This window comes from Meriones unguiculatus (assembly GCF_030254825.1).
Source record: "Meriones unguiculatus strain TT.TT164.6M chromosome 13 unlocalized genomic scaffold, Bangor_MerUng_6.1 Chr13_unordered_Scaffold_28, whole genome shotgun sequence".
NCBI lineage: Eukaryota > Metazoa > Chordata > Mammalia > Rodentia > Muridae > Meriones > Meriones unguiculatus.
The window spans coordinates 14,416,528-14,441,787 of NW_026843644.1; positions in this window are offsets into that span (position 1 = coordinate 14,416,528).

Here is a 25,260-nt window from a genome sequence, read left to right on the forward strand (position 1 = left end):
TCCACCTATTTAATCCACCATACACTTTGTCCTACTGGAGAAATTTTACAGATTCCTAGAAACTGTATGAACCTTCAGAAGCACACATTGTGGATCCCAAGACTTTTGGGAGAGGATACTGAAGTCATTTCCTTCATTTCAAGGAACAACATTTGTTGCTGCCATTAATTTGGATCTCTGATCATTAGGCACTGTTTTCCAGAACACACAATTTCCGGTACTGCCAAATGTGCCTGTCCTTCCTAAGGGTGCGGCTTTGCCCTAGATGGAGGAGAACAGTAACAGCTGAGAAATTCTAACCCTGCCTTATTTTTGCATCTCATGTTTTACATGTGCCATAATTTTAACTTTTTCCTTGCAGTCCCCATCAACAGTACCTGGGTGTACAATAGATACTGTAGAAGTTATTCTGCTTCTTCCAGAGATCCGCTTTACCATCCCTGAATACACAGGTCCATAAACAGCTGTATTTCCTTTGTAACATAGAAGCCTTGTGGATAGGGTTAGAGGTTTATCTGCAGCCAGATGCAAAGCTGTGCTGCTGCATGCAGTGGTGTGTATCAAGTCTAAAATCCTCAGTTGATATTTTCCTACCTTCCTAGTACCTCATGGCTGCGTGATGGGAGACAGCTCGTATTGTTGCATGAGGGGCCTAAGCCTGACAGGCCCCTCTGTTGGTTTCCTGATGGCAAGAGGTTAGCCTGTATGTCCCTCTTGGGCAGTGATCCCTAGTACAGTGCTTTCCTTTGCCACAGCTGCCATGAAACCCCGGGAACCTTTGCATTCCCTTGGAGCCAGAATCTGCTTGTTCCCTTCTGTGAGTAAAGGGACCACTTGCCTCTGTGTTAACACACCTCCTATTTTGGGTTCTAGAGATTTTAACCTCACAGTTTTTTTTTTTGGTAAATGCCTGGATTCACCCAAAATAGCACACCAGGTGTTTTGAGAACTGGGAACTCTAGCTGTAGCTTGTCCTGTGAGGTCGGCATGATGCTCCTGAGAGCCAACAGCAGTTGTCTCTCTTAATCATTCATCTCTTGGGGCCGCTCCTCCTTTTCATGCTCTAAATGCTCTCCTACATGTGGTATTTGCAATATCATGTGCCAATAATTGCATCAGTGTTTATCTGGTGTCAGTCTGTTACTGCCTTCTTTAGAGCTGAACCCAATCTCTGTATGAAGTTGGTGAACAGTCTTCTCCAGGGCCTTGAATTACCTTACTGAATGAGGCAGTTGTTTTGCAGAGGCTCCTAAACAGATCCCTGCACCCTTAACACTGCAACATGACATTATTCAGTGACTTCATCATCAGAACAAATGAGGGACCACCTGGGAATGAAAAAAAAAAAACAACTGTGATAATTTGAATTGAAACCAGGTGCTGATAGCTCTTGAAGGGCAGGGTGAACTGTTCTGAGAAACAACCAGCTGTAAAGTATAGAGCAAAAGTGATCTGATTTTCAGGCATAAAAACCCTGTGCTTTGCATGTTCAGGGTCATGTCCTGTCTTTGGAGGTGCGACCTATCTCGACAGCAATAAAACCTTTTGCTATTGCATTGAGATGTGGTCTGTGATTGTTCCTGTGAAGGGCGCAATCCTGAGCTCCTGAGCAGTGAGACTCCAGGTCTTACATTTTGGTGCGTTGCCCAGAAAACAGCGTGCCCTTCCTTAACCCTCAACAGACTGGGCTCAGAGGTCGAGCTCGGAACAGGTTAGTCTGATTTCTGGTATACCACTGTTTCTCTTTAGTCACCTAACTGGACCTTTTTGGTTGTCTGCTCAGTCACTGCGATAGACATATTTGTCAGAATATCGATTGACTGGGAACTGGAGGACATTCCGGATTCCATTTGGGGAGGCTAGGTCCTGCATGGTCTTCCTCCCATCTGTTTCTCTTCAGAGACAGCTGCCGTGAGGCAGCCTCTCAATCAGAATTCTGTGGTACCACCCAAAAGGGTGTCCTTGTCAAATTGCCTGTCTTGTTCTTTTTGTCTCTATCATTGTTGCTTCTTTGACTTTCTTGATGGATGACTTTATTATAGGACAGGCTGTGACTATCATGTCTTGGAGGTGAGATACAAGGCACATATTTCTTTGAATATGTCCTATTCTCACACCAGCCCACTTGGGATGATTGCCAGCTACTCTTGCAGGCCCTTTTGACTAGTGAGGAAGGAGACGGGTCCTCCTTTAGACAAGAAAGACTGTGCCAGGAATGGACAGGAGGCCTTCCATCCTCCCTAATGAGATTGATGATGGCTTTCCCCTCACCCACCCCAACTGGGATTACAACGTATCCAGATGTAGGGAATGCCTGCAGGTCTACCGCCAGACTCTACTATCATGTGTCCATGGGGCCGCTCAAAAGCCCACCATTTTGATGAAGGTAAGAGAGATGGTTCAGGAGCCAGATGAATCTCCCACAGCCTTTCTTCAATGGCTGATGGAGGCATATAGCTGGTTTACACCTTATGACCCTACCTCAGATGAGTATAAGGCAATGGTGACTATAATCTTTATAGACCAGTCAGCCAGAGATATTTGTAGAAAACTCCAGAAAATAGAGGGTTTACAGGAAAAGTCGTTAAAGGATTTAGTGCAGGTAGCAGAAAAGGTTTTTTACAGCCGGGAGATGAAAGAAGAGAAAGAGGAAAGAAAGCAAAATGAGCAGGAAGTGAGAGAAAGAGAAAGGATAAGAGGCAAGACAGAAAGTTGACTAAGATCCTGGCCACCACAGTGCAGTCATAATGATAGGGAGAGAGTTCCTGGAAATCGGAGGGGCCCTCTGTCTAAGGATCAGTGTGCCTATTGCAAGGAGAAAGGACATTGGATCCAGGATTGTCCCAAATGGAAGATGAAGCCCTACACTTAAACCTGGCGCACCTCCAGGCTACCAATCCCCAGGTAACTCATCTCCAATATGTGGATGATATACTATTAGCAGCAGATTGTAAAGAAAGTTGTTTTGACGCCACCGACCAGCTGTTGCAAGAGATGGGTGAGCTCAGCTACAGCGAAAAACTCCCATCCTGCAGGTCAGTTACCTGGGATATATATTAAAAGCGGGAAAGAGATGGCCTTCGGAGGCTAGAAAAGAGACTGTATTTCACATTCCCCCTCCAGGGACTACTGAACAACTGAGGGAAATTTTCGGTACAGCAGGGTTTTGCTGGCTGTGGATTCCAGGATTTGCCAAGATGGTAGCCCTTCTGCATGCCCTTACAAAGGGCAATGACTCTTTCATCTGGGGAAAGGATGAACAAGCTGCATTTGATAATATCAAACAAGCCTTAATATTGGCTCCTGCATTGGGACTCCCTGATGTAACCAAACCCTTCCATCTCTATGTGGCTGAGAATCAGGGAATGGTCAATGGGGTGCTAACACAGAAAATTGGACCCTGGAAGAGACCGGTAGCCTATCTATCCAAAACACTTGATTCACTAGTGGCAAGATGGCCAACCTGCCTGGAAATAATAGAAGCAGTGGCGGCACTAGTATAACATGCAGACAAACTGACTCTGGGACAGGACCTCACCATCTGTGCTCCTCATGCCCTTGAGAGTGTCATAAGGCAGCCAGCTGATTGCTGGCTCATGAATGCCCGCATGACACATTACCAAGCCTTGCTTTTGAATGATGATAGAGTCACCTTTGCCCCGGCTACAGGGCTAAACCCTGCCACCTTATTGCCAGATCCACAAATCCAGGTTCTAGCAGAGGAACAGGGATGGCGAAAGGACATGAAAGATCAGCCTCTGCCCTACTGTGAGATGACATACTATATGGATGGGAGCAGTTTTGGGAGAATGGGAAAAGAAAGGCAATGGCAGCAGTAATAGATGGACATAAGTTAATATGGGTCCAGGCGTTACTGAAGGGCACTTCTGCTCAGCGAGCTGAATTGGTTGCTTTAACACAGGCATTAACTCTGGGAAAGGGTAAAAAGAAACATCTACTCTGATAGTCAGTACACCTTCGCAACAGCCCATGTGCAAGGGACCATCTATCATCAGAGAGGCCTGCTAACATCAGCTGGTAAAGAGATAAAAAATAAAAACGAGATTCTGGCTTTGCTCAATGCCTTGTTGCTGCCTGCCAAGCGAAGCTTTATTCATTTCCCTGGACATCAGAAGGGAACTTCCAGGGCAGCAAAGGGGAATAACATGGCTGATCAAGAGGCTAAAACAGCTGCTAGAGGAAACTCTGTCCTGGTGGTACTAACTGCTGAACTGCCCAGAGAAGAATGACTAAACTACTCAGAAAGTGACTTAAAGTTAATATGGCAACAACAGGAGATATTTGACACTGACTTGGGGGCATGGATTAACTCCAAAGGTAAGATTATTCTACCCCAGGAAGACACTGAGAGATTAATAACTCAGATGTATAAATGGACTCACTTGAGGGCAAAGAAATTGGCTGAAGTTGCCCACAAATCCCAGTACCAAATACTAAAACTCACCATCCTGAATGAGAGAGTGACTAGGGCATGTGAACCTTGCCAGAGGGTAAACATAGGTAAGAATTTCCAGAGCCCAGGGAAGCAGCTGAGAGGAACTAGACCCAGAATGCATTGGGAAGTGGATTTCAGTGAAATTAAACCAGCCAGGTACGACAATAAATATCTCCTGGTTTTTGTGGACACTTTCTCAAGATGGGAAGAAGCTTTTTCCACAAAGAAAGAAACAACCCTGGTCATGGCCAAAAAGATTCTGGAAGACATTTTTTCCACAGTAAGGTATTCCAAAAGTAATTGTGTCAGACAATGGGCCAGCCTTCGTTGCTCAGGTAAGCCAGGAGGTGGCCAGGTTTCTGGGGCTTGACTCTAAGTTACATTGTGCTTATAGACCCCAAAGTTCAGGACAGGTAGAGAGAATGAATAGACTGTTAAAAGAGAATCTCACCAAATTGACAGTGATGACTGGCAGTGACTGGGTGGTGCTCCTTCCCTTGGCCCTCTTTAGAGTCAGAAATACTCCCTCTGTACAAGGCCTGACTCCATTCAAACTATGATATGGGGTTCCTGCTCCCCTGACTCTTCTTGGGGACCCCCTTGACATCAGTAGTGGTTACTCTGACTTATTGTCCATGCTAAAAGGACTGCAAATTATTCAGAAAGAGATTTGAAGCAAGGATGGCAGTGCATATGCACCTGAGTCCTTGGAGGTGCCCCATCAATCCCAGGTTGGAGATCTGGTATATGTGTCATGACACTGCAGCCAAAATCTGGAACCTGGGTGGAAGGGTCCTTATTACCTCCTGCTCAACACCCCAACTGATGTCAAAGTAGAGGGCATCACAGCTCAGGTCCACCTGTGACATGTAAAGCCTGCCCTTCATCAACCTGCAACACCTGGAAAGTCCAAGCCTCCAACAACCTGCTAAAACTGAAACTCATCAAGGACAATAAACTCTCCGACCAGAACTCACCTTTGTCAGGGAACTTATAAGTGCAGTTCAGTTCCTGATGCTCCAGAGACAGTATCAACCTCTCCCTGACGTTGATCCACAATTTTAGGGTTACAATTGAGGAAAAAAGGGGGGGTGAGGGACAACCTCAGCATGAGAAAAACAACTGTGATTATTTGAATTGAAAAGTCATGTGTAGATAACTCTTGAAGGGAAGGGTCAACTGTTCTGAGAAAAACTATCTACAACCAGCTGTACACTATCTACAATCAGCTGTACACTATCATACTATTCTTGCTGACCAATCAATGGATACAGCAAAAGTGGTTTGAATTTCAGGTATAAAAACCCTGTGCTTTGCATGTTCAGGGTCATCTCCTGTCTTTGGAGGGGCGACCCTATCACAATTGGAATAAAACTCTTGATTTTGCATTGAGTTGTGGTCTCTGAGTGTTCCTGGGAAGTGCACAATCCTGAGCTCCTGAGCAGTGAGACTCCAGGTCTAACAACAGGAGACTAAAATGCTTTTGCTATCCATTCTTTAGGTGGTGAAGCAGCTTATAAAATGGGAAACCTATTTACCAGCTGTGCAACAGACAGGTTTTTATCTAGTCCATTCAAAGAAATCATGAGATATAAACATAAAGAAACAAAAAAAAATCTAGAAAAGATCATCCTGAGTAAGGTATCCCAGAAGCAGAAAGACATACATGGTATACACTCACTTTTAAGTGGATGCTAGACCTATAACATAGGAAAAACATACTAAAATCTGTACACCTAAAGATGACAAACAAGAAAGAGGACCTGGGTTAAGATGATCAATCCTCACTTAAAAAAACAAATGGGATGGACATAGGAGAAAACAAGAAACAGGACAGAAGCCTACCACAGAGGCCCTGTGAAAGACTCTACCTAGCAGTGTATCAAAGCAGATGCTGAGACTCATAACCAAACCTTGGGCAGAGCACAGAGAATCATATGAAAGAAGGGGTTGTTTGTGTGACCTGGAAAGGAAAGGAACTCCACAAGAACCAAATATATCAGGGCACAGGGGTCTTCTATGAGACTGTATCTCTACCCAAGGACCATGTATGCATGTAACCTAGCACCCCTGCTCAAATATATCCATGTCAGCTCTGTATCTAAGTGGGTACCATACTAAGTGCAACAGGGACTATTTTGGACATGAACTCAATGGCTGGCTCTTTGACCTCCCCCCTCCCAAGGGAGGATGAGACTTGCTAGGCCACAGAGGAGGACATTACAGCCAGTCCTGATGATACCTGATAAGCTATGGTCAGTTGGAACAGGAGGAGGCCCTTCCCTATCAATGGACTTGGAAAGGGGTAGGGAGGAGATGAGAGGGTGGGTGGGAAAGGGACGAAATGAGGGACTGGGCTACAGCTAGGATACAAAGTTAAGAAACTGTATCTCATATTAAAAAATAAAAAATTAAAAAATAGGACATAAAACAAAGTTCCTAAAGATGAAACACAAAATGCTGACAGTTTTTTGTTTGTTTGAAGACAGGATTTTTCTGAATAATTTTGGCTGTCCTGGACTCTGTTTGTAGAACAGCCTGTGCTCTCTGTGCTCACAGAGACCCACCTACCTTTAACTTCCTGAGTGCTAGCACTGCAGGTACTCACCAACAGCCCTAGCTGCTGATAGTTTATTTTGTTTTAGCATTTTATTTTTTGTTCTTGCTTCATGCACTACATCCCAACTGCAGTTTCCTGTTCCTCCATTCCTCCTACCCACAATCTATCCACCTCTACTCTGCCCAACTCACCTCTCCTTCAGATCCACTGCTTCTTTATTTTCAATGAAAAAAATTCTGATGGCATAACAAGTTACAATAAGACTAGGAACAATCCCTCACATCAGAGTTGGTCAAAGCAATACATGAGGAAAGCGTAGCTAGAGCAGGAAAAGGAGTCAGAGTCACCCACGGACACACACACACACTCACTGTTGGAAGTCCCTCAGCAACATCTAAGATGTATGCAGACAACCCAGCTCACAAGACTCATAGAATGTTTGCTTTTTTCTTTCAGTCTCTGTGATCCCCTATGAGCCCAGTTGACTTAGTGAGCCATGTTCTTGTTCTGTCCTTGATATCTCTGATTCCTACAATACATATTCCATCATTTGTGGCGTTCCCCTAGATACATAATTGTGTTTGGCTGTGGTTCTCTGCATCTGCTCCCATCAGATGCCGGGTGATGTCTCTCTGATGACAACTGGGCTAGGCACTCATATATGATTATAGCGGAGTATCTTTCATTGACATTTTTTTGCCTGTCATGTTTACAGATATCGTGTGTCTCTAGGTTATCTTGACTCTGGTTCATGGTCATCCAGGCAGTGTCAGGCATGGACTTCCCCTCATGGTGTGGGCCACAATGTGTTTTCTGGAGTGTATTTAATATTAATGGGTTGGGGTTTTCCTTCTAGTATCTTCTGTAGGGCTGGATGGCTGCATATATACTGGGTATAGTAGTCTGGGTTGGCATCAGTGGTCTCTTAGTGTCTGCATGATATCCATCCAAGCCCTTCTGGCTTTCATAATCTCTGCTGAGAATTCTAGTGTGATTCTGATAGGTCTACTTATTATTTGAATGATGTTTTGGTATTAGCAGTGTCATGCATAGAACAGTTAATTTTCATGATGTCATCCCCATATAAAATAGAATCTCTGTAACCTATGAAAATGAAAAATGAACACACTTTAATGTGTGTTGAGGGAATTAAGACAAAGAAGGGATTAATTTGAGGTAAAAATAAACTATATATAAATTCTGCAAAAAATTAAAATACTTGTAATTCAATTACGATATTTTAGAATATAACTGCATCAAAAAAATTAATTCCTAGTCCATCAATATACCCAAAAAGTTATGTAGCATTTTGATTTTGCATGGTGATGAATATTTTTTCTATAACTCCTCATATGAAAATTACTGTTGTTTAAGTGATTCCTGAATGAATTACATAACATTATTAAAAGCAGAAAATTTGGTAGTTCTATGTGAAAGATAATTATATGCATAGTTTATTTTCCCTCTAACTCTCTCTTTATAGGAAAGGATTTATGAGAATGATTTACAATCTGTGAGTCAATTAATTCAACAGTGGATGGCTAAAAATGGAAAATCAAGGAATCTATCAGTGGTTTGGTCCATGAGGCTGGTTGGTGCAACTCACCTTCAAATACACTGAAATCCTCAAGAAGAAGGTTCTATAGTCAATGAAGAAATAGACTTGCTACCAAAGCAAAAAGGAACAGGAAAAGAGTAAAATATTCCTTCTTCCATGTCCTTGTATAGGTTTCCAGTAGAAGATGAGGCAAAGGTGAGTGGTTGGTTTTGCAGTATGAAGATATGGATTAAAGGTGTGTTTTTCAGCCTTATAGATCCAGAAGAGAAGTAGAGAAGACTACTTCAAATAAGGAAGAGTACTTCACAATTGTGTCCTTAATTTAGGTGTTTTGCTTAATTCCACATGCAGTCAAGTTAAAAACCAAGACTCATGATCACACCTCTTTTCAGCTTGAAAGATAATCATATCTCCTCTTTACATTAACTTCCAGATGAAAACAATAACCAGGTCATAGTAATGCCTAAAAGTAATTTAATGATGCAGAGTACAATAACAGACAAATTACATATTTATACTCATCATAATTGAAGCTAACATGATATAACTGTCCTTCAAAAACCGTCCAGGTTAGAAACAACAAAGTCCAGGCTAGAAACAACTTTCCACCGCCGCTGTGCCACTCCACAACACCTCCCTCATAGGGCAACCCACATTAAGCCCAAGGATTCACCTCCCACCTGCTACGTGTGTGCAGGGTCCTTAGGTCCAGACCAAGCATGCTCCTTATTTGATGGCTCAGTTTCTGCAAGCCCCCTGGGGTCTGGGTCACCTGTTTCTGTTGGTCTTCTTGTGAGGTTCCTCGCACCTCCAGGGCCTTCCATCTTTTTCCCAACACTTACTCAGGATCGCTAGAGCTCTGCACCTTTCATAGGTGCAAGCCTGAGGATCTGTCCAAGCTCATTTCTGGCTGGAGTCTCTGAGACAATGGTCAGGTGAGGGTCCAAGCAACAGAGTTTTACAGTCCCAATTCTAGGGGTTACCAATGGGGTCAAATATCATACAACAGAGACTGATATTCTTCTTCTGTGAGAGGAGCCTCAAGTGTTGGTTCGATCTGCTCTCATGGGTCATCTGGGTCCAGAGCAGCTGGTACCTGTTCCTTGACTTCCGCTGTACTCAGCAGTTGATCCAGGGAAAAGCTGTGCAGGGCAGGAGTTGCTGGGTTCTGGGTAGGCCTCTGTGGAGAAGATGAGCTCGGATGTTGGCATCAACGTTTCTCCATACTCGCCTCCTGCAGAACCCGGTGTCAACAAGCTGTCGCGGGAAGCCTCCTGCTCAATGCAATACGATGCTCCAGGAGCCCTTTCTGGGTCAGGAGAGGCAGGCAGGTCCTCACCTTTAGCTGTGCTGCCTCCAGCGCGGCCTTTCTGCCTGGCCTTTCTGTTCTGGAACCATATGTGGTCGGTGTCCTCAGGCAAACCTGTGCTCAGTGCCAGTTGCACTCTCGTGGCATAGTCTGGGGATGGAGAGATCTCAAAAGATTAGCATGCTGATCTGCGCTGGACTAAGCCGCGTTCGAGGCCTTCTCCGTCCTGAGGGCGGGCCTCTTGCTTGTTGTACCCTGGCGACAAGCTTTTCAGGAGGCTGTTGGGAGGCTTCAAGGCTGGAGCCTGCGGTGGTCTGTTTTGAGGTCTTCCTCGACACGCCAGTCTTATTTCTGCAGTTTTGAAACCACATGCAGATGCAGGACTCTGGAACCCCAAATTCCCTGGCCAGTTCCTGTCTGGTCCTGAAGCTCGGTTAAGGTGTCTTGGCGAAAACTGAGAGCAAGACCTCCTTCTGCTTAGCCTGCCAAACAGTTTTTAGACGCCAGGATGTCTTTGTCTTACTGCAGCCACTCACATCTGCCTGATCTTCCATCCTGCCGAGGACACTTTGACAGGGGTTCTTCCTCTCCAGTGTGTACTCAGAACAACACCCAGGACAGTGCAGGCTATGGCAAATGCGTAAAGGGTCCGCTGCTCACCCTTAAATACCGACCTAGGCACCACCCACTCCCTCGAGGCTTCCAATTACAGGCTAAAACGTGGAACGCCCTTCTGCTTCCAAACTGTGAAACCCTTCCTTCCTCCTGCGAATTTTCCCATATCCCACCCTAAAGCACCCTTTCCAGATACAGGTGGTCTTGTGTTCTACCCAAATTCCACTGCTTAGCTCACAGTACGCACCTGTGTTGGCCCACAAGGAGTCTGATGGGAGAGTCTAAGGCACGGCTTCTGATGATCAGGCAAGGAGAAGGGGCAGAAGCCAGGAGCAGTCTTTGCCTACTTTAACGAAGTCATTCATTCAGCTCTGGCTGATGCTCAAGGAGGAACGTGGCTAGAACAGATCTTGCATTCTGCGTGTGCTTCTGCCTTAAGTTCCTTTCAGCTTCAGTCTTCCAGTGTATGATTTCAACAATCTAAATATGGTTAGGAAACTGCAAGTATAAGCATTTGGGCAGAGAGGAGACTTATCCTGCAGAAAGACTCCTGGAATTATTTCTGAATTTCTCCTTCAGTGGCAGGCTACAGAAGGTGTCAACTTCCCTCTTGGACCCTCTGGTTCCACCTATTTAATCCCCCATACACTTTGTCCTACTGGAGAAATTTTACAGATTCCTAGAAACTGTATATGAACCTTCAGAAGCACACATTGTGGATCCCAAGACTTTTGGGAGAGGATACTGAAGTCATCTCCTGCATTTCAATGAACACCACTTGTTGCTGCCATTAATTTGGATCTCTGATCATTAGACACTGCTTTCCAGACACAATTTCCGGTACTGCCAAATGTGCCTGTCCTTCCTAAGGGTGCGGCTTTGCCCTAGATGGAGGAGAACAGTAACAGCTGAGCAATTCTACCCCTGCCTTATTTTTGCATCTCGTGTTTTACATGCACCATGATTTTAACTTCTTCCTTGCAGTCCCCATCTACAGTACCTGGGTGTACAATGGATCCTGTAGAAGTTATTCTGCTTCTTCCAGAGATCCTCTTTAGCATCCCTGAATACACAGGTCCATAAACAGCTGTATTTCCTTTGTGACATAGAACCCTTGTGCTTAGGGTCAGAGGTTTATATGCAGCCAGATGCAAAGCTGCGCTCAGTTGAGATTTTCCTACCTGCCTAGTACCTCATGGCTGCGTGATGGGAGACAGCTCGTATTGTTGCATGAGGGGCCTAAGCCTGACAGGCCCCTCTGTTGGTTTCCTGATGGCAAGAGGTTAGCCTGTTTGTCCCTCTCAGTGCAGTAATCCCTAGACCTGTGCTTTCCCTTGCCACAGCTGCCATGAAACCCCGGGAACCTTTGAATTCCCTTGGAGCCAAAATCTGCTTGTTCCCTTCTGTGAGTAAAGGCACAACTTGCCTCTGTGTTAATACACCTCCTATTTTGCATTCTAGAGATTTTAACCTCACAGTTCTTTTGGTAAATTCCTGGATTCACCCAAAATAGCACAACGTTTTTTTTTTTTTTTTTTTTTTTTTTTTTTTTTTTTTGAGAACTGGGAACTCTAGCTGTAGCTTGTCCTGTGAGGTCGGCATGATGTTCCTGAGAGTCAATAGCAGTTGTCTCTCTTAATCAATCTTCTCTTGGGGCTGCTCCTCCTTTTCATGCTCTAAATGCTCTCCTACATGTGGTATTTGCAGTATCATGCGCCAAGAATGACATCAGTGCTTATCTGGTGTCAGTCCGGTACTACCCTCTTTAGAGCTGAATCCAATCTCTGTATGAAGTTGGTGAACAGTCTTCTCCAGGGCCTTGAATTACCTTAGTGAATGAGGCTGTTGTTTTGCACAGGCTCCTAAACAGATCCCTGCACCCTTAACACTGCAACATGACATTATTCAGTGATTTCATCATCAGAACAAATGAGGGACCACCTGGGAATGAGAAAAACAACTGTTATTATTTGAATTGAAGCCAGGTGCAGATAGCTCTTGAAGGGCGGGGTGAACTGTTCTGAGGAACAACCAGCTGTAAAGTGTAGAGCAAAAGTGATCTGATTTTCATGCATAAAAATCCTGTTTTGTATGTTCAGGGTCATGTCCTGTCTTTGTAGGTGCGACCCTATCTCAACAGCAATAAAACCTTTTGCTATTGCATTGAATTGTGGTCTGTGAGTTTTCCTGTGAAGGGCGAGATCCTGAGCTCCTGAGAAGTGAGACTCTAGGTCTTCCATTTTGGTGCGTTGCCCGGAAAACAGTGTGCCCTTCCTTAACACTCAGCTGGCTGGGCTCAGAAGTGAGCTCAGAACAGGTTAGTCTGATTTTTGGTATACCACTGTTTCTCTTTAGTCACCTATCTAGACATTTTTGGTCATCTGCTCATTCCCTGCGATAGACAAACTTGTCAGAATATCGGTTGCCTGGGAACTGGAGGACCTTCCAGATTCCATTTGGGAGGCTAGTTCCGGGATGGTTTTCCTCCCATCTGTTTCTCTTCAGAGACAGCCGCCATGAGGCAGCCTCTCAATCAGAATTCTGTAGTACCACCCGTAAGGGTGTCCTTGTGTAACTGCCTTTCTTGTTTTCTTTGTCTCTATCATTGTTGCTTCTTTGACTTTCTTGATGGACGACTTTATTATGGGACAGGCGGTGACTATCATTTCTTGGAGGTGAGATAAAAGGCACATATTTGTTTGAATCTGTCCTATTCACCAGCCCACTTGGGATGATTGCCAGAAACGCTTGCAGGCCCTCTTAACTACTGAGGAACGAGACGGGTCCTCCTTGGGAAGAGAAAGACTGTGCCTGGAATGGACAGGAGGCCTTCTATCCTCCCTAATGAGATTGATGATGGCTTTCCCCTCACCCACTGAACGGGAATTACAACACATCTGGAGGTAGGGAATGACTGGAGGTCTACCGTCAGACTCTAATTGCGGTTTTCCATGGGGCTGCTTGAAATCCCACTGATTTGATGAAGGTAAGAGAGATGGTTCAGGGGCTGCATGAATCTCCTGCAGCCTTTCTGGAATGGCTGATAGAGGCATACTGTCAGTTTACGCCCTATGACCCTATCATAGATGAGCATAAACCAATGGTGACTATTACCTTTATAGACCAGTCAGCCAGAGATATTTGTAGAAAACTCCAGAAAATAGAGGGTTTACAGGACAAGTTCTTTAAGGATTTAGTGCAGGTAGCAGAAAAGGTTTTCTACAGCTGGGAGATGGAAGAAGAGAAAGAGGAAAGAAAGCAGAAAGAGCAGGAAGCAAGAGAAAGAGAAAGGAAAAGAGGCAAGACAGAAAGTTGACTAAGATCCTGGCCACCGCAGTGCAGTCATAATGATAGGGAGAGAGATCCTGGAAATCAGAGGGCCCTCTGTCTAAGGATCAGTGTGCCTATTGCAAGGAGAAAGGACACTGGATCAAGAATTGTCCCAAAAGGAAGATGAAACCCTTCTTTGGGACCTGGCACACCTCCGGGCCACCAATCCACAGGTAACTCTTCTCCAATATGTGGATGACATTCTATTAGCTGCAAATTGTAAAGAAACCTGTTTTGAGGCCACCGACCAGCTGTTGCAAGAGATGGGTAAGCTCAGCTACAGAGAAAAAGACCCATCTCTGCAGGAAACAGGTCAGTTATCTGGGATATATATTAAAAGAGGGAAAGAGATGGCCGTCGGAGGCTAGAAAAAAGACTGTATTTCATATTCCCCCTCTACAGACTACTGAACAACTGAGGGAAATTTTAGGTACAGCGGGGTTTTGCCGGCTGTGGATCCCGGGATTTGCCAACATGGCAGCCCTTCTGCATGCCCTTACAAAGGGCAGTGACTCTTTCATCTGGGGAAAGGATGAACAAGCTGCATTTGGTAATAACAAACAAGCCTTAATATTGGCCCCAGCATTGGGACTCCCTGATGTAACCAAACCCTTCCATCTCTATGTGTGTGAGAATCAGGGAATGGCCAATGGGGTGCTAACACAGAAAATTGGACCCAGGAAGAGACCAGTAGCCTATCTATCCAAAACACTTGATTGAGTAGTGGCAAGATGGCCAACCTGCCTGTAAATAATAGCAGCAGTGGCGGCACTAGTAAAACATGCAGACAAACTGACTCTGGGACAGGACCTCATCATCTGTGCTCCTCATGCCCTTGAGAGTGTCTTAAGGCAGCCACCTGATTTCTGGCTCATGAATGCCAGCAAGACACATTACCAGGCCTTGCTCTTGAATAATGATAGAGTCACCTTTGCCCCGGCTACAGGGCTAAACCCTGCCACCTTATTGCCAGATCCAGAAAACCAGCCCCTGGAGCATGATTGCTTACAGGTTCTAGCAGAGGAACAGGGATGGCTAAAGGCCTTGAAAGATCAACCTCTTCCTGATGCTGAGGTGACACACTATAAGGATGGGAGCAGTTTTTTGTAGAACGGGAAGAGAAAGGCAGAGGCAGTGGTGGTAGATGGACATCAGGTAATATGGGCCCAGGCGTTGCCGGAGGGCACATCTGTTCAGCGAGCTGAATTGATTGCTTTAATCCAGGCATTAACACTGGAAAAGGGTAAAAAGATAAACATCTACACTGATAGTTGGTTCGCCTTACCAACAGCCCATGTACATGGGGCCAACTATCAGCAGAGATTTCTGCTAACATCAGCTGGTAGAGATAAAAAATAAAAATGAGATTCTGACTTTGCTCAATGCCTTGTTGCTGCTGGAAAAGGTAAGCATTATTCATTGTCTGGGACATCAGAAGGGGATTTCTGAGGCAGGAAAGGGGAATATCATGGCCGATCAGGAGGCTAAAGCAGCTGCTAGAGGAAACTGTCCTAGTGGTACTAACTGCTGAACTGCCCAGAGAAGAATGACTAAACTACTCAGAAAGTGACTTAAAGTTAATATGGTAAAACACAGGGGATATTTAACACCTATGTGGGGGCATGGATTGACTCTAAAGGTAAGATCATTCTACCACAGGAAGACGCTGAGAGATTAATTACTCAGATGCATAAGTGGACTCACTTGCGGGCAAAGAATTTAGCTGAAATTGCCTACCCATCCCAGTACTGAATACTAAACCTCACCACCCTGACTGAGACAGTGACTAGGGCATGTGAACCTTGCCAGTAGGTAAACATAGGTAAGAGTTTCCAGAGCTGCTTCCAGGGAAGCAGCTGAGAGGAACTGTGGCAGCCTTTTTGGAGTATATGGCAAATTTGGAGTTAATGGCATCTGAACAGTGGAATCTAGCCTCTTGGCTTTGGCTATTTTCCAAAGTCCAGTTTCTTATAAACTGACCTTGGTGGTCCTACAGCAAACAGCTCTGACCCTGCGAAACTGTGTGCAACCATAGTAACCAGACAGCAGGTGCTGTGTAACCTTGAGTGAGCTCTCCTATGTTTTGACCATGTAAAGCTCCTACAGGAGAAACTGCTTGTACTTTTTGGCCTACTTAAGTGTTAACCTGACGTCCATTAAACTGACACTTGGATCAGCATGTAGACTCAGTGTCCTTCTCTGTGTCACCCTGTCTCTCTCTCTCTTTCCCAGCCCTCTCTCAGGTGGTATTCAGGTGTCACTGCTGGCCAGTGACAAGGAACTAGACCTGGAATGCATTGGGAAGTGGATTTCACTGAAAGTAGACCATCTAGAGATGGCAATAAATATCTCCTGGTTTTTGTGTACACTTTCTCAGGATGGGTGGAAGCTTTTCCCACAAAGAAAGAAACCTCCCTGGTCATGGCCAAAAAGATTCTGGAAGACATTTTTCCTCGGTTTGGTATTCCAAAGGTAATTGGGTCAAACAATGGGCCAACCTTTGTTGTTCAGGTAAACCAGGAGGTGGTCAGGTTTCTGGGACTTGATTAGAAGTTACATTGTGCTTATAGACTTCAAAGTTCAGGACAGGTAGAGAGAATGAATAGAACTCTCAAAGAGACTCTCACTAAATTGACCATGAAGACTGATGGTGACTGGGCAGTGATCCTTCCCTTGGCCCTCTTTAGAGTCAGAAGTACTCCCTCCATACTAGGTTTAACTCCCTTTGAACTACTATATGGGGTTCCTGCTACCCTGACTCTTCTTGGGGACCCCATTGACATAATTAGTGGTAACTCTGACTTGTTGTCCAGGTGAAAAGGACTGCAACTTATTCAGAAAGAGATTTGGAGCAAGGTTGGTAGTGCATATGCGCCCAGGTCCTTGGAGGTCCCCCATTAGTTCTAGGTTGGAGAGATGGTGTACTTGTTATGACACCGCAGCCAGAATTTGGAACCTCGTTGGAAGGTTCCTTATTGTGTCCTGCTCAACACCCCAACAGCCATCAAAGTAGAGAGCATTGCAGCTTGGATCCATGGGTCATATGTCAAGCCTGCTCTTCATAAACCTTCTGACACCTGGAAAGTCCAAGCCTCCAGCAACCTGTTAAAACTGAAACTCATCAGGGACAATGAACTCTTTGACCAGTAAAGTGGACAGACAATGGTACCTCTGGGTGGTGCTGTTTTTACTCAATTGGAGTTTTGGTGATCCTCACCAGGCTCACAAGGCCCTGGAAGCAATGTATGGTAAACCCTGTGATTGCAAGGGTGGTGTGATGAATGGCAGAGCCTTACTTATTGGTAAGATTTGGAGCCCCAACAAGGCCTATGCTCAAGTTGAGTTTGGCGATACATGGGCATATAGAGCCCTACAACCTTCAGGGAGTACCCCAAGTTTAGAATGGCATTGTGTAACTAAGCCTAAGATGATTCCTTATGTAAATGGGTGCCTCGTGCCTTGCCCTTGTGATACCTATCAACAGGTTGTGCATAGCAGTTGCTATAGGGTTGTGCAACAATGTACTGGAAAAGATAACATCACCTATTTCACTGCCATATTGAACCAAGTCAGGGAGGAGATGAGGATAGACGATTGTTTCCACAGTATGCCAACAGGAGTCCATGGATCTTAATTACTCCAAGCCCCTTGTTCTGGGATGGTAGGAAAGCCTGTACGCTGAAGAAAGGTACCTCCCATTCACCTCTCAGATGGAGGAGGGGTGCAGGATCAGGCCAGACAAGAACAGGTTAAACAATGCATTGAAGGGTTAATAGAAAAAAGAATACTCGTCCCTCAATTACCACCCTCTGGTTCTTCCTGATAGTAGAGGAAACTTTATTTTAGACCCCCAGACTGTAGATGTTATTACTGCCACTCATAGCCTCCTAAATGACACCAACCCTTCGCTTGCAAGTGACTTCTGGCTCCGCCTCTGACAAGGGCAGCCTGTTCCTCTGGAGCTCCCCCCCAACGCCACTTATTCCACTGCTGAGGGGTCCTGACACTCAGCACCCTCTCTGAGAGTGCAGCCTCTCTTCAAGCAAAATGTTACTTGTTTGACAAAACCCTACAAAAATGATAGCTCAGATCTACCTGTAGGGGATGCTACCTTTGCCATTTGTGATTCAGCAATTGACATCTCCACAGCTCTCTGCCCTGACAATAACACTGTTTTCTTATGCAGGAATAATAAAGCCTATACATTCTTGCCCACAGATTGGACTGGGACCTGTGTACAGGCAACTCCCTGATCTTAGCATCATTCCAGGGGATGAGCCAGTCCTAGTCACCACCTTTGACTTAATGGCTGGAAGAATGAAGAGAGCCATTCAGTTCATTCCTCTGTTAGTGGGAACTGGGCTGAGTGCTTCCATAGGCGCTGGGTCAGCTGGCTTGGGTGTTTTATTATATAAATACAACAAACTGTCCCAACAGTTAATTAATGATGTACAATTGCTTTCGAGCACCATCAATGACCTCCAAGACCAGCTCAATTCCTTAGCAGAAGTAGTTCTCCAGACCCAGAGGGGATTAGACCTCCTTACGGTTGAAAAAGGAGGAATCTGCTTAGCCCCACAGGAGAAATGCCGTTTTTTACACTAATAAATCAGGCATTGTTAAAGGAAAGATTAAAAAAAAGATCTTGAAAACAGAAGATGAGAATTAATAGAATATCCTTTTTGGAATGGGTTTAATGGTATGCTCCCCTATGTGCTTCTCTTACTGGGACCTTTTGCTACCCTTTTGCTCCTTGTCACAATATTACCCTGTATTGTTTAACCAATTACTGGCCTTTGTCAGGGAATGTGTAAGTGTGGTTCAGGTCCTGATGCTCCAGAGGCAGTATCGATCTCTCTCTGAGATTGATCCACAATTTTAGGGTTAAAATTGGAGCACAAAGAAAAGGGGGATGAGAGCTCACCCGAGAATGAAAACAACTGTAAAAGAAAAACAGCTGTGACCATTCCCATTCTTGAATTAAAGCCAGAGGCACATAGGTCTCAAATGGCAGGATGAACTGCTCTGAGATAGCCTTGAATTGAAGCCAAAGGCAGGTAGCTCTTGAAGGGCAGGGTGAGTTGTTTTGAGAAAACTCACAAATGGCCAAAAACTGCAAACTAAGCGTAAACTATCTTCATGCTATTCTTGCTGACCAATCAATGTATAGAGCAAAAGTGGCCAGATTTTTAAGTATAAAAACCCTGTGCTTTGCATGCTTGGGGCCATCTCCTGCCTTTTGAGGGGTGACCCTATCGCGATTGAAATAAAAAAAATGCTCTTGCTTTTGCATTGAGTTGTGGTCTGTGGGAATTCCTGAGAAGAGTGCGATCTTGAACTCCTGAACTGTAAGACCCCAGGTCTTTTACAGGATAAATATAAAAGAAGGAAGTAGGTAAAATAACAGTAAATTTTTTAAAGAGTTTTAAGCAATCATACTGTGAATTATCTACATAAATCCCTATAATACATGTAAGTACATGCATGAATATAAACATGTAGCAACCTAAATGCTTTTAATAATGCACATAGATAAGTATAGTTCACCACTGACCAAGGAAGCTTTTCCTTGAACCACAATCATGACTGAAAACCACAACCAATCACAAGGCAGAATTCTGGAGAACAGTCACATCTGATACATCTACAAAACAATTCCCAGATCTAAGACTCAGTGATCATGCATAACAGGAGGTAAATATATATATATATATATGGCAGAGGATCAGAGTATGGTCTGGTAATGTGTCTCCTAATAATACCAGAAGCTACACCCATAAGATGGACCAATATAAAAAAAAATAAAGAAAAAAAGGCTTACCAATATACCTGTATAAAAACGAACTAAAAATTGAAAATGCTAATAGACATGCAAAAGTGGTCTAGGAAGAAACCATTGTCCTTAATCCTACACAAAAATCTGCAGGGAACTAATAAATGCTGAGAGTATGAGAAAAAAAATCTTTCCAGGAAAGAGCATAAAATCATTTAGTTATCCAATACCAAGCAATCAACCCTGAAAACATGCATGGAAGTAACATTATTAAACTGAGCAACTTATATTAAGAGCATAATACAAATTTGAAAAAAGAAGATGAATTTGAAAGAGAAATAGGAGAGTTCTGTGGGAAGGTTTGGAGGGAAGAAAAGAGAAGGCACAAAATGATGTAATTATTAAATAACCTTAAAATGAATTAAATATAAGCTCTTTAGGTCATGATTTTAAAATGTATCACTATTGAGTAGTATGCAAACATAAAACTTGCAGGTAGATAGATGGAACTAGAAAAAAAAATCATGTTATATGAGGTAATCCAAACACAGAAAGACAAATTCCACATATTCTCTCTTCTAAGTTTCCCAGCTTTAAACGGAATATGTGTGTACTCATATGTGAGTCTATATCCGGCAGTAATTAAAAAACCAAGAATGAAATAGTGACCATTTCCAAGGTGAGAATGGAAGTGTGTGGGGGCAGAAGGAAGTAGAAAGGTATAGAGATTTGAAAGAGGAAATGGGAAAAACTTGAAGGGGGTATAATAATTTCAGAGGTAAGACAGAAAGAAATACAAAAGGGAAGATGGTAAGGTAAGGATGTCTGAAAAAGTAATATGGAATAATATCAGTAACTATCTAAGATATGTATAATCTATGTAAGCTATTGTATAAAACTAAAATTTAGTTTAAATGAAATTTTGCCATCTGTGATGACAATTGTCCCTCCATCTAACAAAAACTCCAACACCAGGCATGAGAAGTCAACTTTTGAGTTACTGGGAAGGGTTTTCTAAGAGAATCCTCAAGAATCATATGCTACTACCTATCTGAACTGAAAACTACAGTCCATTTTCAGCCTGAAAAGATGCTGTTTGTTCGGTCTGAAATACCTGAAAATAACAGGATGCAGAATGAGGAACTAGGAAAATGAAGAGGTGCTGTGCTAACTCTTGAACTTTGAATTTACGCCAACTGCCAGCTTCTTGGAATATAACCTTATAGTTGTCCTCAAGCGCCTGCTTTTTCAACAGTACATAACACATTGAAGACATGGCATGTATGCTTGTGGGTGCTCGCGTTCCACTTAACATCCAGCACAGTCCTGTCCAAAAGCTCCAATACCCCATCCACCCTCTTAGGAGCTGTCCAGGCTTTAAATCAATCTTAAATCTATCTACCGCATTTCAGCTCCACTTCCAGCCACTCACATTGTATTATAGGTGTCTCATAGACAAAAAAAAAAAAAAAAAAAAAAAAATTATCTGTTTTATCTTGTACGATTGTGAACATCCTTACTGAATTCATGATGAAATGTCCCAGACACGGAAATTCTTAAAGCCAAGCACTCCATAGCCAGGGAACTACAAATAATCCCAGAGTGCATTGTGCCTGCTGGGAGCCTCAGTGAGAACTGTCTCAGAGCAAGGACTTCTGGGATTGTTTGTAGTAACATAGCCAGGTCTCACTATATCGTCGCTTTGCCGAGTTGCAGACGCAAAAATACAATTCCCAGAATGCTGTATTTATCGCATTACACCCTCACAAGCTATCCTCCTCCTCCCTACTTAGCCTAGAGCTCTGTCAGGACCCAGAAGTATCCCCCGGAAGCGCTTTCCCCGTCGTCACAAAGCGCACAGTGTTTTCCCTGGTCCCTGGTGTTCTGTCAATGTCCCTGCCCTGTGCCCCTCGCAGTCTTCAGGTTCAGGAGCCTTTCGGAGCCAATTTGTGATGCCATCGCCCCGCCCCCTGGTACCGGAAGTAAACACACAGGGCTGCTGCACTTGTGTGCAGGAAAAATGAGCGCTTTGAATTCTCCTGATCAGAGGAAGTCCAGCTGGTCCCTGGTCCCTGGAGAAGGGATCCTGAGGTCCCTCCCCCTTTTTAAAATTAATTTTGAGTCGCCCAGTCAAAGGAGGACTAGTCTTGGGAAGGCAGAAACGCGCTCACAGGGAAAATAAATGTCTTTTAAATATTAAAAAATAACTGGAGGCAGGAGAGATGGCTCAGAGGTTAACAACGCTGGCTGCTCTTCTAGAGTTCCTGAGTTCAATTCCCAGCAACCACATGGTGGCTCACAGCCAGCTGTAATGGGATCTGGTGCCCTCTTCTGGTGCACAAGCAGAATGAATGAATGGATGAATGAATACATGGATGGATGAATCTTAAAAAAAAAAGCCGACCTTTGTCATCGCAACAGCCATCAGACACAGAAAATCCCTCTCTTATCAAGGTGCCAGGTTCCATCCCAGGGACCACACGGTGGCGCTCCAACCATCTGTCAAGGAATCTGGTGCCCTCTGGTGGAGCACACGTGTCACTTAATAACTAGCTTTATATATATGATGTTTTCATTTAATACTATGTATTTATTTCAATTTAATAAGAACAGACAAGGGCGTGTCTTGAGAGCAGGCTTCCCAGAGTCCTGTGGAGTCGGTACGCAGGAGGTCTCTGTGCTAGATCAAAGCAGGGCCTGGGGCCCCCCACCTGTGTCCATCCTCCAGTGCTCTCCCCAACCTGATGGTAAGATTCTGTTGCTGAGGACAACACCTTCACAAGTCATTGGACACAGCGAATCCCAGCTGGCCCCTACTGAGAACCTTCACCCTTATAGACTGCTGTTTGCGATACAGGAACATACGCTGCATGCCACCAGAAGAGAAAAGTACACACCAACCCAGCCATACACCCTTCACTCTCCAACAGTGACCTGCCTACAAGATTTTCTGGTGCACTTGTGGTATAAAGGTCACAGAAGAGACCAACTAATATCTAGATGGGTTTCAGGAGGCCCACTCCATGAGAAGGAACCTTGATCCAATACTGCTTGATTGGCCAGGAACCTGAGTCTACAGAGGCCAAGGACATAAGAGAAATCTAAATGCTACAGTTGTGCTAAAGGAGCACAGCCATACTCACAGATTAGTGCCTTGCTAGGCCATCATTGGAAATTTCTCCTGCAGGAGATGGGAATAAATACAGAGACCCACATCCAGTTGATATGCAAACAGTGAGAAGCCTTGGACCATTCCACCCTAAATGAGATGTCTGCAAGAAACCCTAAGCCCCTAAGGGCTCAAGAAACTCTGTGTGCAGAGTGTAAGCGCCAGAGTGGATGAAGGACACAAGGGTAACAAGGCCTTGTAAACACAGCAGGACCAACACACATATGAATGCACCCTGACCCACAAGCTATCTTTTCTTTCACTTTCCCCTGTTGGGGTTGCCTCAACAGGCAAAGAGTATGTGTTCCGTCCTGATGCCACTTGATATGCTGGGGTGGGTGGGTATGCACAGGAGAGGCAGGGTGATCCTCTTTTCTGAAGAGCCAGGTGAGGGATGATAGTGGAAAAAAAGGGAGGGTATGACTGGAAGGAGAAGGAGAAGAAGGGGAGGTCTAAGACAGGGATGTAAAATGAATAAATAAAAATTTAAAAAATAAAAATAAGAAATAAGGGGGCAGGAGAGATAGCACAGAGTTTAAGATCACAGGCTGCTCTTCCAGAGTTTCTGAGCTCAATTCCCAGCACCCACATGGTCATATCAATCTATCGTGAGACCTGGTGCCCTCCTCTGGCATACAGACAGAATAGTGTACAAATAATAAAAAAATCTTCCATAATAAAGAGAACTACACTATGAATCATAAATAAAGTGTCCATCCCTCCAAAAAGAACACTCATTCCCTATTTAATAATAATAATAACAATAATAATAACAATGATAATAAATGAAAATCTTATTTTTCTCCAAGGGACTCTCATTGAGGCAACAAACCAGACTAATGTGTAGGTCCCATGAGAAGCAATAGATGGCAAAAGAAAAACTCAAAGGTATACTTGTGGGTTGTCAATGCTGCCTCTTCAGGCACCAGGCATCCACCTGGTACACAGGCACACCTATCCATGCAGGCAAAACAGTCATACGTGTAAAAATAAACAAATAGATGGGATTTACACTTCTTAGAAGAAGGGAAAAAAGCACAAGGGTCCATTAGTAAGTAAAGCTAGTTTATTGCACACACAGCCCCAGCTTAAATTTATGTATTCCCAGTTTAAATGTGTCCAGTTTAAATTCCCTGCTCAGCCAGGGCCCAGCCAGTCCCTGCTCACTGCAGAAGGAATCCTGGGGTCCCTGCCCCCCTTTCTTTTAGTGATTGCAAACTCTCCCAGTCAAAACAGAGCTGGTCCCAGGAAGGCAGACAGAGATTATAAATCATTCTTAAAGACTATAACAAGAAGCCAGGTGTGGTGTCGCATGCCTGTGGCTGTCAGTGGGGCAAGCAGAGGCTGGTGTGAGTTCCAGGCCATCTGGGTTTGCAAAACGAGTTCAGGACATGCAAGGCCACAAGAGAAACCCTCTCTCCAAAAGGAAGGGTTTGCACCCCTGCCAGCTCTTCACACTCACATGTCCTAAGTCATAAAGTATGACTTCAACCAGGCTATAAGAAAGTCCTGCCAAGCACAGTGCACACACCTTTAATCCCAACACTTGGGAGGCAGAGGCAGGTAGATGTCTGTGAGTATGTCTGGGAGTTCGAGGCCAGCCTGGTATACAATGAGGCCTGGAAAGCCAGGGCTACACAGAGAAAACCTGTCTCAAAAACCCAAATTAATAATAATAATGATAATAATAATAAGATTGAAATAAAAAAAATCAGAGCCAGGCCTGCTGGCACATTGTCAGAAACAGGTTCCTTTCCCAAGGAAGGCACACAGTAGAGTTTATGGGAAAAATAGCAGATGGAAGAAAGATTTGAAACTTCATTTTATTTCATTTTTAAAATCTCAATTACATTAATTCTTAGTGGATTTGAGAGAGCAAAGACTTAAAATCAGTGGGTATTGTTTTAAAGTTTAAAGCATAAGCATGAATAAAGCCTAGTTAGTTGGAAACATGTCCAGCCTCCTTTGGGGAAGAACTAGCCTTAAGGGGACAAATTAACCTTACTGCATTCTTTCCTGCCCACTAATTATACAGTTGCTAGGAAACTGGCCCATAGGACCAGGCCAGAACTGTTTGTGGTCTTGATGCCCAAAGTAACCAATCATTTCAAACTGAGTTTCCATTACACAATCATGTAAAGCCAAAGCATGTAAGTCCCTGCTTGCAGTTTTGCCCCATAAAAACCTTGCTTCCCTAGATCTCAGGGCTACATTCCTGTCCTGTGTCCACAGGAAGTTTGTGTCCCATGTCTGAACACGTATACAATTTTAAAAACCTCATGTATTTACAGCAGAGTGTATCCCAGGTCTTTTGGGTTTCCCAAAATGGCATAACAGTTTCACTCTGAATAATACCATTAGTAATTTATAAACATCTCCCAATGACAATAAACACTTGTAGCCACAGAAAACAACCAAAAACCTACCCAATCCCCCTTAAGGAAAATATGACATCATTCTCATTGATTTCTTCTAGCTGACATTTTGGAC